Raw genomic sequence first — 15,412 nt, 5'->3', positions numbered from 1 at the left:
TTGGCCAGCACAGCACACGCTTCCACAGCAAAAGAACTCATTTTGCATATGTACAGCTGCTTCTCTCACACCTGAGGTTCATGCTGAATTCCCCCAGGATCCAACAGCCTGAAAAATAAAACAGATCTTGAAACTGAAAAAGTAACCCTTTGTGAAATTTCTAAAACCCTACTGATTTTTCACTTAGAATAAATCTTGACCCTAGGACAAACCTAAGTTCTTACAGTCAGAAATGACTGTCACTGCCAAAATACTACCACAAGCACCAAGGGAACTGCTGAAAGAAAGTGAGGACATGGGAGCTGCCCCACTAGACCACTCAGGAGGGTAAAACCAAGGCTGTGCCATCCAGCAGTGAGAGCATTTAAAGAACATCTAATCTAACACAGTGAAACACCAACTAAAGAGGTAATATTCCTTTTAAAAACCCAAATCAAATATTAAACAAAACAAAACCAGAGTTACAGCAACTTAAACAAAGCCATGTGGTTGCAAGAAACTGGAAAAAGGGAAAATCAATTTCTTTCTCTGGGCTTTCTGAAAGAAAAAAAGGAGAAAAGTTCCAACAAAATATCTGGTTATATATGTTTCTGGAACAAAATAACTTTACCTTATAAATTGAAACTACTTTTTACATTAAAAGCTGTAACTGAAACAAATTATTTTAATCTTTTTTTTTTTTTTTTGCTTCTGACTCTTCAAAATCAGCCACAACATGAAATATCTGTCTTCCCCACATTTCTTAATTGAATCTCAGAAATCACTAAGGTGATTTTTTTTTTTAATTCTTGCTGATGATGATCTAGTATGCCATCTATTCCTACTGAAATCAATCACAATTATATTAGGAGGATACTAAGACAGCAAAATTAAGTACTAAGAGGTTTGAAAATCTTAGGCTTATTGCAGTTTTTGTATCCTAAAGTACATGCAAAAGTGGGCCCAAATGGGTCCAATTCTTTAGTTATGTTATTCTATACTACTTCTTTTGCCACAGGATCTCCAGTTGTTTTTTCAAATATAAGATTTCTAGAGAAATCTTATAATCTGGGAGGTTTTAATATTACACATAAAAAACCCTTTCATGTGAAATGAATCAGTCACAAACTCAGGATTCTCATCCTTGAGATGTAAAGCTCACATGAAGACTTGTAGAAGTTCTTAGTCATCTGTAGAGTCCTGTCAGCAGGGACAGATAGTAGTAAGTCAGTCCTCTTTAATAATTTTTTGTTGAGTCTGTGTTTACTGAGATTCTTCAGGGGCTTATAAACTTAAGCAGTTTGGTCAGATTTTCAAAGTGCTTTTTATATCCAGCCCTTAACACTAGAGGGAACAAAGCCAAAACCAAAGAAATAGACTCTGAGTTTATTTTCTTCACAATCGATAAATAACCCTAACTTCTCCCTAGGCATAGTCTCCAAAATAGCAAGACCTTTTTGACTGAAAATGGAAAATATTAATTGAAGCAGTTAAACTATGATAATCTGCTGAAAGGAAAACATTGTAATGGAAGACATGAACAACATTAATTATAGATCTCACCATTGCCTCTGTAACAATACAGCTTCTTTGGAACTGATGAAATACCAATATAGTCCTGACGACATTAAAATATGACTGAAGGTCAATGACTGGTTAAACTGGAATGTTTCTGAGCCATTGTTAAATTATTCAGAATTATTTTAGGAAAGCTGTATAAAAAGTGCAAGAGTGCAGTTTTAGCTTCATCTGAATGCACATACTGAGAATGGAAAAGGAAATTGGGAAACTGTCCTTTGCAATTGCCTCAAAAAGAGAAAAAATAATATCTTGTGTACCTTCAACTTAGAATTTATCTAGCAAAAGAGGAGAGTGTGAGATAGTTCTTGTTTTTACTACTTATTTCCCCAAACTCTTTTCTGCAAGAGCAAGCATGAAAGGAAAAGAAGAGAAATGGAATATTATTTCAGTAAAGAATGTAGTTATTTTTGTTTCTATTGCTTAGCACCAGTGAGAGGAGGCTGGCAGGAGTAAATAATTAACAAGAATCAGCAATCCTTTACTTCTGCTGCAGAATAGCTGTTGCCTGATCCTGCTATATAAGCTGCTGTGTATGTGTCTGTTGGGCCTAACGGAGTCTTCTCGAGCCATCCCCAAGCCTTCAGAAACAGAAGAATCAACATGAAAATGAGCAGTGGCCAGGTGTGCTCAAAGTAGGGAGCACTCATTATGCTGGAGAGCTGCGAGTGAGCCATGCAGTGTAAAAACTTGAATTTTACACCCCTCATCCTCTTCGCTTTCCCTTTTAATTTGGTGAATGTAACACTGAAAATACATCAGCAGGGCCGGCAAGTGTCCTGCAACTTTCCTTGGTCATGGTCAGTAGCTCTGCATGTACAGAGCAGCACTTCCACAGCACTTGTAAAACACACAGCAGCGTCTTCCCTTCCCAAGGCTCAGATGAGCCAACTATTTGCTATCAATTATTTACAACAAATGGTGCCAAGATATGTGGTTGCTATATAAACAAAGAAGAATTCTCACCAGAGACTAAAATAATACCTGCAGACTCATTCTTCACTTATGATCCACAAGATTTATGGTTGTAACATGTAGTCAGTGGTAAGGAGTGCACGGTCTCTAAACGTCCTTTCCCGTGGAGGTTTCATTCTCACAGAACGAATATTATATAGTGTAGGTCACAAGCAAAAAAAAAAACCAGGATGGCAACAATTTTTTGCTTAGAACAGATTTACTGGATTAATCACTGCGTAGAAGAGAACTTTCCATGCTTTGGTCAGAGAACCACTACAAACCAGCTGCATCAATTTAAGATGCTACGACCCCACCAGCTGTTCACCGCCCTCCATCTACTGGAGATAACCACCATTGAAATGGGGCTGGTGGAGCGCCCTTGTGAGCACTCATCATCTGCTTCAGTGCCAAGTCAGCCTGCATAGTTTTGAAAAAGTCCACATTGACACATAAACTAAGATGAATTTTCTTCTGAGCTGAACCAGATGAGGAATGCTCACATGACCCATTTTGTAGGTCTTGCTGTGGGAATGGTAAGTTCAGCTAAGACATCTTAACAAAAAGTTGTTAGCATTGTGCTAGATAAGAATATTATCATTATATCATTAAAAAAAAAGGAAAGGAAGAAACCTTTCATACTTTTAAGTTCAAATATAAACATAAAGGCAGGTAAATGGATTAAGCTATCTAGATGAATGTCTAAAAAGAAAATTATTTCCACTATTTTGAAGATGACAATACTACCTTTAAAAGACTTAAAATGAAGAGCAGAGGCTTGCAAGGATTATTATAATAATGCCCACGTGTATCACATTAACTCTCAGTGAAGAGGAATGAACTTCACTTGCACACAGACAGGTCTCCAAACAGAACTCCTATCACATTCAAAACAAAAAGGTTATCCATGGAAAAAAAAAAATCACCTGCTGGCACAACAGTTAATAGAAAGAATTCAAAACAGGGTGGAGTAGGAACAGATTTGGAGCCAATGGAACCAATGGGAGAAATGATGCCCAGATGCAACCTCTGGCACTGGAAGTCACCACACCACAGCACTGGTTGCTGGAGGCTGGGCAGATAAACCAGAAGGAAGATTACTGTCACTGTCTGTCCTGCTGTTATGATAGTCTTTTGAACTCTGCTGCTGGCTACTTCTAGAAAAGGACACTCAATCAGGCTACACAGATCTTAGGCATGATACATGACAACCATTCAAATATCATATATTGCCATGTCACATCCACTCCAGTGCTGAACTTCCTGGCTTTTAGGTAGATACACATAAATCACTTCTCTGTGCTGTGAAACATCACTTGCATAGACCTGAGACGGTTTGTCTATCATCAGATGCTTCAAAAGGACTTTTTGTACAGGAGAAGCTGAGTTACCTCCAAATGTGGTTAAAGACATGGAAAAAAAGCGAAGTGCTGGGTCTGAACTCTGATTGCTCAAGCATGTAAAAAAGGCCAACTTGAATGTTGTGATCTGAGCCTATGTCAGTTCTGGAACAAGTGACAAACTAATTACTCTTCTAAACAAAAGCAGACTGGGAAAGGCAGGAATCAAAGGACATGACACTCTACTGTATGTCAAGAATAGAGAAAAGTGAGAAAATTGTAAACAAAACAACAAATCTGCTACTGTCAAATAACAGTTTCAGAAGTCAGAAATGAGGGACTGTTAAAAACCTGTGCTATTAGACTGAATAAGCTTCAGAAAAAATATTCTCACAGTATACATCGAAAGAAGTAGGATAAGTTGAATCTCCCTCTAAAAAAAACCCAAATCAACAGAAATCAAAGGTCAGGACCAGCAAAGGCCAGCACAAACTGCATCACTACTCCACCTACTCACAACACAGTCAGCTAAGGACAGGATTAGATAAGGAAGCAATACTGTATTTAAACAGGAAGAAATATTCATCAGACTTAAGATTTCACATATTTTATCCAGCAGTAAAACATGTTCTTTAAATAAGGAACAGAGCTCTAGAAATAGACAGCCCTTTCCTGCCTGTAAGTGTTGTTTGTCTTCAGCATTATTATTTAGTATTAAAAAAAAAAAAAAGGGCTGCAAACCCAGTAAATAAATAGCCAATGTAAGTTTGATGAAAGATTGGCTCAGAAGACTGCTTTTGGCCTGAATAGAAAGATATGCTTTCATCCTGTTTTGACTATACTCATACGTTTACCTAACATAATTGGATGTAGTTAATATTGCAGGAGCCTTCAAGCAGCGCACATTTCCCTCATTAGTGGGTTTAAAGCCTTAATGATATCTCCTGCACTGCAGAAAAGCCCAATGTAGGCTTAAAAAATGATTGGCAAGTTTCAACGAGAGAAAAACTGGGGGAAGGGAAGGTAAAACCTAATAAAACTCTGATCTTGTTTTCCTCAGTTGTTTAAAAAAGGAAATTTTGCAAATGATAGAATGAAGAAAAAAGAGGTGAGGATAAACATGTCAAAATAGATAATTTCAAAAGTTGATCTTACAGTAACTCAAAGAAAAATGAAAGAAACAGAGAGTAGGTAGAAAGAGTAAATGACCCTTCACATACCTTGAACACATTAAGACACATACATACTTAGTCTAACACAAAATTCTGATGACATAAACAAGTGCATATGCATAGCATATTGTCAAATCAGCATCTTCCTACACCTGCAGCAAAACCACCTATTTGTAGTTTCATTATGCAGTATTCACCCCCCCACACTTTAAGTCTCAATAGAGTTGGCAGGGAAGCCTCACATTTAAGAAACAGAATGTCACAATATACCACTAAGTACATGCAAAGGGGTTTGGGGTTTTGTTGTTTGTTTGTTTTTTTTGGTTTCTTATTGACTAATTTTGACCATTTTCCAGGAACAGAAATTTCACAGGCTGGTTTAGTTTCAAAAGAAGCGTAATTATGTACAGCTGTATTCAGTATTTCTTAACTGCCTTGAACAAGCAGTGAAAGGGAGATTTGCACACATTATCAGCCACTATCATTAGTGCTGTAAGTACGTAATCCATCTGGTGTTCTGGTGTCTACCTAGGAGCAGGTATTGAACCAATGATGGCTGCAGTATAATAGCACGGAGAAAGAGTGCTAAAAATGAACAAAACAACACAGCAACCCTGGTCATTTCTCGATACAAGACTGTCCTTGTGTTTGTGTTCTCCCATGGTTCCACAAACCACCTTTATATGTACAGGCGTGGAGAGTGGAGAATTAAAAATGTAAATTTCCTCAACATGCGGTTTTTCAGTCTTCACAGGGGAAGAGGTAGCAGGATACCATGGTGATGGCAGCACTGCAGTCCATTAATAAACCAGAGAAAGACTCAGGGATAGATTCAAATACTTAGACCCATGCTGAAAAATAACTTATTTCATAATAACTCCTAGAAAAATAAGAGGACTGTACACCTCAGCATCAGCTGTGGTCTCAACCTGCTGATTCATCATTTCTTGATGGGGGACAAGGAAAGAGGAAACTTGTTTTCAAGTCTTCTAGTCTCCTTACAGTCAATTGCATTGCTTTTATATTGCCAAGGTTTATGGCCCATAGCCTCTGAAAATAGACAACCCATGTCTAGAAAAGAGAAAAAATGGAAGGTTTTTATTTTGTATTCCATCTGTGTGTAACCCATCTGTTTCCACCACTACTGCTAGCCCTTCATACAGAAGGTAGCAGCCAGTTTTATTTGCAATTTTACCAGGAAGTGTAACAAATATTAGTGTTTACTTACTCAATTAGAGATCCATAAATCTCAAGCAAACAAATTCACATGACCTACCTGGACAACGATACAGTAGCCAGTTAAAATAGCAGCCTCAATAGAAGTGTGGCTTTCTCAAAAGCCCAGCTATAGCCTTGCCACTACTGCTGGGGATATGCTGAGAGCTTTCTCCCATCACAACAACACAGGAAACCTTCCTCAAATCGCAAACTACCTAAGTCGTTGCTCAGAGGAAATGCATTGTCAGCTAAAGGATCTCTACAAGTCAGTCAACAGGACCATCCTCGAGCTAATTGGACTTTACTACAGTCAGTGTTCAAAGACTGATTGCTTGTAAATTGTTCCGTGGCATTCCAACCTATTTTTATTTATATCTTTCTAAATTTTCAGAAGTATTTATCAAATACTTAAATGTGTGAGAATCAAAGAACCACAGTGAGTTAGGAGGGACCCACAAGAATCATCGATTCCAACCCTTAGCCTTGCACAGAACTATCCCCAAGAGTTACACCATGTACCTGAGAGCATTGTCCAAATAAATGCTTCCTGAATTCTGTCAGGTTTGGTGCTGTGACCACTGCCCTGGGGAGCCTGTTCCTGTGCCCAACCACCTTCTGGGGGAAGAACCTGTTTCTAATATCCAACTAAGCCTCCTCTGCCACAACTTCAGGCCATTCCCTCGGGTACTGTCACTGGTGACCACAGAGAAGAGACCAGTGCCTGCCCCTCCTCTTCCCCTCCTGAGGAAATTTAGACTGCAATGAGGTTTCACCATCTTTTCCATGAGAGGCACAGTGAAAAACAGTCTCCTATTTAAGGGAATATCCTAATTCTGGACAGCCTATGAATAAACATGTATATACACAGTCATGGTCCACTGAATTAAATGAGAACTAAGAATGTGAACAGAAGTAAGTAAATGCTACCATCTTATGTATAGTGGTGTCATGGTTTAGGAACGGTACTCCCCAATTCAGTGCCCCCATCGAGACTCTGCAAACCACACTGCCACTTTCTCGCTTTCCCACTTTCCCTCCCCTCCTCCCTGCAGCAGGATGAAGAGAACTGGAGGCAAAAAAAAGCAAAGATCATGGGTTAAAATAAGAGCAATTTACTGGAAACAGCAATGAGATGAGAAAATGAACAGTAACAACAACACTGCTGACAGAGGGAACAAGAAAAGAAATTATTCACATGGAACCCCCCTGACAATAGACAATACTGTATGGCTCCCCAGAAAAGCATCCCTTTCCCCTGTCCCCAGTAATGCCATGAGGTGGTACAGAATAACCTATAGGTCCTGGCAACACCCCTTCCTGGCTATCACAAAAAATTCAGCCTGTCCTGGCTGGGTTCAGGACAAGTGGTCAGCAGAAGAAAAATGCCAGGTGTTCCAAGGTAAGTACAGGTGAGCTTTCCCATTTTGCAGGACAGAGATTTCACTTGGTTTCCTATTCTGAATTAGAATCATAAATAAAAATTAAAAGCTTGAGAGATGATAATCCTCAAATACAATCAATTGTATTTTTACAATACAATTTTAGCTTTTCTACTTTAGCGTTTTTTTAATACTTCAAAATAGAAACTTTCTTAAAAAGAAAAAAAGGAGCTTTTCATTAAAACTTTTTAATGTACATTTCTGAAGCTTCTTTTAAGAACAAACAAAAAAAGCCTCCCACCACAACTACTTGAATTAACAGATAAACCAAATCCCAATCCATTGCCATCAGTCCTAAAGCACTAACATTTGCTAATGATACTGTTCGGCTGGAAATTCCCAATATAGTCTTTTACATTTATTAAGGTGACAAAGCACTTCCTAAATGCTTTGCCCTTGTGAACACAGGAATTCTGTAGCAAAGCCAAAAACTGAGCTCAGAGCTCCTAAATCCCGACCTAGAGCCCTAATCGCAAAACCAGACTTCATCTCACCGGGATTCAGAGGATCAGGTGGTTCACAGAACACGGTCTACTAATACATCAGTTCTTTCTTTAAGGGTAACTGAAGCCAAAGTCTGATTAATTTTACAGTCAATAGCAGTGATCATTTGAGAACATTAGTTTTCTGCTATTAGCTTCAGCATATGGGGAATAAGGGGCGATTTGTTGTGCATGCATAAAAAGACTTACATAGTGTGAAAGAAATGACCCTCTCAAAATTTATTATTTTAATTTTCAAGTTTCTATTGCAAGCATATGCACCGCTACTTTAAAACATTTAAACCAAACTGAATTTAATTGCTCAGAAAAATTAACATGCAAGCTCTGAAAGCAAAAAGAGGAAAGAAAAAAGAAATCCAGAACTAAAAGCTATTTTACCAGGTATAGAAGGTAGCAAAATAGTTACATATATATTGAGATGGCTAGAAAGGTATTCTAGTATGTCTAGAAGACAGTCGTGGAAACACATATGGGAAAGCAAGCAGATACATCATTATGGTGGTTGAGCCTCAGTGCTCCTGCACCATCAGGTCAAAAGAAGGATAAGAGCCCTTTCTCAGCTTCCTGGCAGGGACTGGTACTGGAAAATCACTCAGGCATCTGGGCTTACGTGGCTGTACAACAGCACCCACAAATACACAGTCAAACAAATTAATATTAAGCAGATAAGTGCTATAAAGTCAAATGCATTTCCTGCTAACATAATTCCCTTTCTGTAATGATGCTGTACCAGCCAGGATTTCAAACCAACTATGATCTAGAAGCTGAAGAAAACTGCAAGGCAAAAAATTCTCTGCTTGGACACCTTTTCACTTATCCTCGTAAGGCACAGAATGATTTTTGGAAGGGCCAAATATTCTTAGGTAATGAGACCAAGGCTTGTTGTACATGTGGTAGGACTGATGTTTGGGTTTGTCCTAAAAGTCAGAGAGGGAGGGAAGAACATCACAGCTCTGAATCACAAACAACCAGATGTTCAAGGCATGGCCTGCCATCAGGCATGACAGCTTTACTGCATCAGGAACTGAAATGTCACCATGGCATGTACAAAGAGGCACATTTTGTGAAGTTTCCATAATAAGATATGGCACAGCTGATGCCTACAACACTAGTGAGGATTAGAGATTCAGCCTCTCCTCAAATCACAGAGACCCCAAATCAATATGTGTTCATCTGTATGCATCCATAAATATATACAGGTATGTACACATGCCCACATGCAGGTGTGGGCAACTAATCTTGGGACATGGTGGCTCCAGAGGTGTTATGCTGGTCATCTTTCATGTTCTGTGTGAACCAAACAAAAACTAAGATGAAACAAAATGAAGAAATGGAAAAAAGAAAAAACATATCTAAACAGACTGAGGCAGCGAACAAATTTAAAGCACATTTCTCATTCCTTCTCTTAGCAGCCACAAAACCCAGCAACTTTTCAAAACTAACTATCACAATCAAACTATTTGCATGTACCAGAACATCACTTGTCTACCAAATCACCCTACTGAGCAGTCATTTTAAAGGGTGGGAAAATGAAGACCTCGTTATATATATATATTTACCTTTTTTTTTCTCATTTGTTTGAATCATTTTCCAAGTACTGGCTTACCCGCTGTCATGCTGTGTGTCACTGGTGCTCCAAATCACCACACGAAGGTAAGCTTACAGCAAAGCTCATGCATCATCTGTTTACAAAGTGAGTTCATTGGACTCTACGGCAACAATTTCTAAATAAACTAAGAAATTCACATGAAAGGATGATGATGGTGGCATTGACACAGCCGGAAATAATGCTAGGAAGTTTGATTTGAAGAAAAGAAACATTTCTAAACCAAACAACCAAGGGTACTGGGTCAAGTCAGCATGGATATGTGTCTTTTGGGAAGAGTACATAACTTTTCATTCCTTAACTATTTTTACATTACATGTCTCCAAATGAGTATGTTAGTGGGTTCATTTTTCAAAACAAAAACTGTATTTGTGAGAGAGATACTGAAGAAACACCCCAGCCCATAAACTGTATCAGACTCTGGGTTTGGATACACAACTGCATTATCACTGTTTACTGAAAGACAGCACAGTGGGGCTGATGCCTGTTCTTTAAAAATCAAGTAAGATCTTGCACAAGACACGCAAGTGACCTTTCACTTGCAGAAGGTCAAGAGCACAGATGCACACAAGTCAGTTCCTGAGGTACCACACAGAGCTGTTTGAAGCCAGTTGTGCATCCCAGTCCTGCTCTGGAGACACATAATCACTATCAGCCAGTGTAGAGTCATCTAAAGTTAATAGAAGTACATTGATTTATGCTGACTGAGGACCTGACCCGAAATCCACCAAATTATGGGTTGGTTGAGTTTGAAAGGGACCTCTGGAGGGCCTCTTGTATCAAATTTGGATAGATCTTTTGATACAGTAATATGAAGACACTTTTTCTTTCCCCCTAGCACAAGACCAGAAAGAATAGCTAATTCAGGGATATGACAGCCATCATGGACCACAACTGAACAGGATGCAAAAAACAGGATCCTTCTTACTCTGTGGTTGCATATTATTTGTTTAATGGCATAGGTAAGCCTGAGGCTTTACAGATCTACCAAAATAAAGATAAAGCCAACAGCTTAGTGTAACAGACAAATTCTACATGTGAAAAGAGTAATCAGATCTCATGTGGATGAACCAGAAGAAAAGGATAGACAAGCAAAAAGAAAAGAAGCTCAAGCAACTTGCTTTTCCTTCAAGAGGGATACAAAGAATTTGTTTTATCAACATTCATGCTACTTTTTTGTTCTTTTATCACTTCATTATTGTTTGCTGTTAATCCATTATTACTTTTTCCACTGTAGCAACAAAGTTCCTGATGAGAAAACAGTGATGTTTTCTCACAGCTATTGTAATGGGTGTAGATTTTTGAATTTAAAAAAGTCATCCTCCTCCAACTGGTATGCATATAGATTTAAGGATTTGGTCTGAATCAACTACTAGTTTCCACTTGTGATAGCCACATGAATCCTGACAGAACACTGACTCCAGCAGCCTAGCAAATTTTGACTAGGCAGTACTTACCTTTGCCTTAGGGCTCACTGATCCACATTTTTAGCAAATATTTTGACATACAACTTCTGAATTACTTGAATTATGTATCAGGTAATGTTTCTCTTCACGTTGTTCCACCTTAACATTCTGCTCCTACATTTTTAAAACTGCACTTTCATGATTCTCAAGTACTTATTGAAAAACAAATTTATAATGCAGAAACTAAAAACAATCTGAAAACAGATTATGTATCGTTATCCCACCTGGCAGAATGCAACAAACATCATAATCCTATCTCACTTGCAACACAGTAATGGAGTTAAAAATGGTTCTAGTGCTCTTAAAAGGAAACTTCCATTCACGAGACAACACAGTTGTGAGAAAAAGGTATCATTTACTGCAGCACAGCCCTCCTAAAACACTGGCTGAGGTTTCCATGGTTAACCTAAATTAAAATTAATTCCATATTTTTTGGCAGAATGTCTATAAACTAATTTTCATATTTTCTTCTTCAACTATAATTAAAAATGTAGGGAAAAGGCTTCATATGTCTCAAGTATGAAGGTATATTACAGTAGACATTTCTGGTTTTAAATTGCTACAATGCTTACTTTAACTGAGGCAAAATTAAGTGGGAAAGTCGACTGTCATGACTGCCTTCTGTGATTATACAGTTAATACATATACCCCATGCCTACAGGGCAATAGCCTGCATGGTAGATTTGGCTGCATGTTCTAAAAGGATGTGAACCTTAATAAAGATTTGATCTGCAGTCACCATACATTTCTGTTGCAAGAATTATTAATCAGCAATTCAGAAAAAAGAGAAGATAGCAAGAGAAGGTAAAAGACTTTTTACAGCAACATTTTAAAGATATTAATAGTAAAGATGCGAAATGTATAATATCAAAGAGAAACATAATTGAATAAAATGAAGAGCAGTTTGGCTTGCAAGATCTACTTTGTCTGTGTAATCAGTGAGTGGACAGATTCAATGTGAAAGAAGTGCACAAATGGTCCAGATCTCTGAATGTGAAGACAGGACAAGAGATGCATCCAAAAGAATCCTCTCAGCATATTAAAACCACTCTGATTCCATAAAGGCCTTCTGATGACTTCCCAGCAAGTAGTCCATAAATGCACAATCCCAGATTAAGGTCATCCTTCTTACAAGCACTCAAAGGCATGACATCACATTACAGACAGCTTTAATAAAAGCTGTTAGAGTTCACTGAATCATCATCTTACTGGCTTCTGTCTATCAAGTACATCCACTGCTTGCAACCCTTCACAATAATCATCTCTAAATTGAATACATACATATTTTACAATTAATTGAAAAAGCAAGAAAATAAACATGAAATATAAACTTTTTCTACACTTAGCTTCTAGAATTAGAAGCACATCCTGAAACTCAGTGACACTTTGTTAACATACAATTGCTACAACTACTATAGGATATGGTGAGTAATCTCCTTTGCAGCATTCTGGGTTAGATAACTCTCACCTCTGGTGGATGAAGTACAAATCTTGATTTTGGAAATGCATATGGAGAGGTGGGGAAGAAAAATGCATGTGTGTTTTCCTAAGGCCTGTTCAAACACAATAGTCTCACCCGCTTTCCCATCCTTCTCACCCTAAGAGACTGACACTCTTAAGCTAAAAAAAAGGCTTTGGGTTGAAATAATAAGCACGTGCCATGTCTGGACTGAAATATATTAGCCTAGGTTTGTGAATAGCACTGACTCCAAAGTAAATTCTATAACCACTTATCAGTATACAACTGGGAAAGGAACTGGTAAAATAAAGTAATGGGATCTATTTTGTGTTTCAAATTCTCCACTAGCAAATAGAAACCCTCCCTTAAAGCAGAGAAGCTTGCTTTGACTAATTTTAAAATATACAAACAGAAGCAACCCTATTAAAAGTCTTAAAACTACATTTATTCAGACAATGTGAGAAGAAAGAATTCTATTACTTGGAAAGCACTTTTCTCACCTCACCTTTCAACCATTATTTGCATACAAGCCAAATCACCTCTGAATAAATTCCACTGGCCTTCCTTACATACCATCATTATCTATTTTCATGTGGAATAGTTAGTGTACTATTAGGATAGCCTAACACTTCACGGAGACAGCTGATTGAGAATTAAAGAGGAGACACAGCTTCCACTCTGAAAACTCCAGAGGGGAAAAAGATCCACAAGTTAAACGTGGAAGGACTCAGAAAAAGAGGGCTGCTTATCCTCAGTAAGTGAAAAGCAATGGCTAGAAGAAGGGAGGAACAAAGTGGAAAGTGAGAAACAACAATGATCAAAGATTGTAGGTATGTGAGATGACCATAGAACAAGCACATAGAAGCATATAAGATGAAGCAAGTTCATTTGAACTAGACTCCTGGGCATTAAGCAAGCCAGAAATGGCAACCTGCATAGGTGAGAAACTGTTAATTTTTCTAAAGGGTGGGCTAGGAGTTAAATTTTCTCATCTATCATAGGCTTTCTGGTTAGTGGCAGGGATGTCACTCAGTCTATGTCTCAGTCCCTCATCGATAAAGCTGGATGTTGTACAGAAAAGCCACAAATGATTCAGGGGACTGTCACTTGATAAGGGCAAGATATGAACCTACGGAGACAGTTATACCTCACAGATTCCTGCTGAAGAAAACAAAAAGAGGAGAGGAGAGAGAGGGAGGGAGGGGGGGAGAGAGAAAGAGAGAGAGAGAGAGAAAAAGACTGGCTACAGTGACATGACCTAACTACCTGAATGTTAGAGAGGAACACAAATGCCCATGACAGATGGACATACAACCACAAGAAAGATAAACATCTGAGTACAAAAAGCCTGAAGAAGAAAGAAAATTTTCACCAACTGAGAAGGGTGGTAATACAGATACAGGTATATTCAAATGATAAGGCTGACTATAATTAAAAGCAGAATAAATCTCTGACATTGTTCTCAAAGGAATAATCTCTAATTTCAGGAAGATGTTATTTGGTTACTAGTTACTGCTAGGAATAGTGAATACAGTCTACTAGTATCAAATATACATGAGAAAAGCATGAGAAAGTTATGGACAGGAAGAAATAGGACTTTTCTGTTTGCAGTGGAAGAAAGGAAGGGTTGGGAAACTTCTTTAAGTATAGAGAAAATGGGGAAAAGACCCTTGCCCCACACAACTTCAGCCTAAGAAGCCTAAGAATAGATTCTTACATTCAGGTGTGACTTGTGGGCAGAACAGAGGGCAACTGGTACAAGTAGTTATTAAATAAGATACAGGTAGTCAGAAGAGGAATCTCATGTACCAAAAGAAGCAAGCAAAGGAGACAAGCAGTTTGCAGACTATCTGGTTGCAGAGAGGATCAGAGGGGCAGAGGAGACACACAGCCGATCAGAGATGAAATTTGCCCTGAGGGCACAAACAACCCTCCTGAATACATGTGAGTTTATTTGAGCAGGTTTAAGCACATAAGGGGGCCAGAGGGAAACAGGGGAATGGGTGGCACTGAGGAAGCAAGTGATCACAGTGACAGTATTTCTTCATAAAATGCTGAGCAACTCCTGGAAATCTTTACTATCCTCTCTGGCCATTACCCCCCATTATTTGTTCTAACCAGTGCTTGAAAAAGAGCTTTTCAATATGTAAGTCTGTAACCAACAGCATAAGTTCTTGCTAAGTCCAACTTCCTTCTTTGCTATTTATTATTGTCAGACTGGTAAGTATGACTAGGTAATATACAATAGCTGCGAGAGGCATGTCCCTGTCCCAGGCAGACTTCTCCTGCCCTATAAAGTCTAAAAGCACAAAACAGATCATGAGTAGGAGAAAGCAAATAATACCATCTCCATGTTAGAAAACTGAGGAAAAGAGCTAGGAAGTGAATTTCCCAGGATTTCACAGGAAGTCAGTGGCAAAACTGGATATTGAAACCCTCTCTCTTCAATACCCATCTGGTGCTTCAGCAAAAGGGCAGTGCATCTCTTCTAAGGACATTCCCTTTTATCCTCAGAGTGTTCTGGTAACAAGAGTCTTAGACTGAATGTATATACTGAGTGTATACAGCTTAAGGTCTTGTTGCACACCACGTTGTACATTTTCCTCTCTCTATTTCCAACCGTCTTGTAGCCACTTTTGGTCTGAGTTCAAATTAGCAGTGCTACCACCTCCATCCACAAAGTCAACTTCATGTACTT

At 38.5% G+C, this 15,412-nt stretch overlaps 1 protein-coding gene across 10 annotated transcripts in view; it reads right to left on the bottom strand.

The window, feature by feature from the left end:
* The window catches only part of TBXAS1 (thromboxane A synthase 1), a 251,881-nt gene that overhangs the window by 112,426 nt on the left and 124,043 nt on the right, over positions 1 to 15,412 (bottom strand). The window lies entirely within an intron of this gene.

The sequence above is a fragment of the Corapipo altera genome, unplaced genomic scaffold, assembly GCF_003945725.1.
Source record: "Corapipo altera isolate COAL_440 unplaced genomic scaffold, ASM394572v1 1, whole genome shotgun sequence".
In the NCBI taxonomy this organism is placed as follows: domain Eukaryota; kingdom Metazoa; phylum Chordata; class Aves; order Passeriformes; family Pipridae; genus Corapipo; species Corapipo altera.
This window is presented reverse-complemented; position numbering and strand designations above follow the sequence as displayed.